The 1,249-nt window shown below is 43.2% G+C and overlaps 1 protein-coding gene across 1 annotated transcript in view; it reads left to right on the top strand.

Moving 5' to 3' along the window:
* Positions 1-1,249, top strand: part of MEI1 (meiotic double-stranded break formation protein 1) — a 101,688-nt gene that overhangs the window by 76,103 nt on the left and 24,336 nt on the right. The window lies entirely within an intron of this gene.

The raw sequence follows: 1,249 nt of genomic DNA, 5'->3' as shown, positions 1-1,249 counted from the left end.
TAAAAATACAAAAAATTAGCCAGGCATGGTGGCATGCGCCTGTAGTCCCAGCCACTCAGGAGGCTGAGGCAGAAGAATCGCTTGAACCCAGGAGGCGGAGGTTGCAGTGAGCCAAGATCGAGCCACTGCACTCCAGCCTGGGCAACAGAGCTAGACTTCATCTCAAAAAAACAAAAAAACAAAAAAAAAAGAACAGCAAGGAACAACTTTGTTGTCTGTTCATATATATAATTCTTACCACTTCTCCCCAGCTTCTAGCCAGAGGAAGGAAAAAGAGTCTAAAAATTTGTGTTGATACCAATTTCTGTTTTTGATATGGGTAATTAACAGCTGAAAACAAAGCTGTTAATTGCCACTCTTATGAATGGGTGGTCTTTCATGTAGGTTTTTTAGATGTGAAGGGACAATGACATCACAGAAACTCTGTTTGTTTCCTCTTTGGCCAAGTTACGCTGGTCTGTCAAGTCCCAGAGAGTTCTGGACAGCAGAGACTACAGATTGGGTCATAGTTTTGCCCAGAGCCTTCCCACTGATCCATATAGTGGGGTCCTCACGTTCCTCTTCCTCCAGCATTCACCATAGCCACACAAAGCTGAGTAGCCCCTTCCTTTTATAACATTTTTACTCAGACTTCTGAGGGACATTCATTAACTCAGACTTCTGAGGGACCACCTCTGTGACAGTGGGGCAGTGATGTGTTGGTGAAGGCACAAGACCAGGAAACTGGTTTGACTCTGGGCTCTATGACCTTTGGCAAATCATGCCCCTCCCTTCCCATCGGGCTTCAGCCTCATACTCTGTAAAGTAAAGGTATTGGAAAAAATTATCTAGATTCTCTCTAGCCCCCCCATTCTGTGACCCTTTTCTTTTCAGAGATGTTTTCTGAGTCCCTACAAGGTGACAAAGATGAAGTAGACCTCATCACTTCCCTTCATTAACTCACAGTGCAGTCGAATTTACAACTTTATTACTTTCTTGATATGTAAACTGATTAACCTGCCCCAGTTTTCTCATTTGAAAAATTGGGGTGACACCTATATGGAAGAGTTATTGTAGAGGTATAAATAATGTATAAACAAATATACAGCTACTGTATAAACACAACATAGTACGTGACATTATTAGGCCCTGAGTGGTTGTTACTGATATATAGTTGTTTTTCCAGCAACTGCGGAGGTTTCTGAGAGCCAAACTTAGACATCCCTGTGACCCCATCCCTCTCCTTCTGCCCAGTGATCAGCACACCTGG

This window comes from Nomascus leucogenys, chromosome 7b (genome assembly GCF_006542625.1).
Source record: "Nomascus leucogenys isolate Asia chromosome 7b, Asia_NLE_v1, whole genome shotgun sequence".
Taxonomy (NCBI): Eukaryota; Metazoa; Chordata; class Mammalia; order Primates; family Hylobatidae; genus Nomascus; species Nomascus leucogenys.
This window is presented reverse-complemented; position numbering and strand designations above follow the sequence as displayed.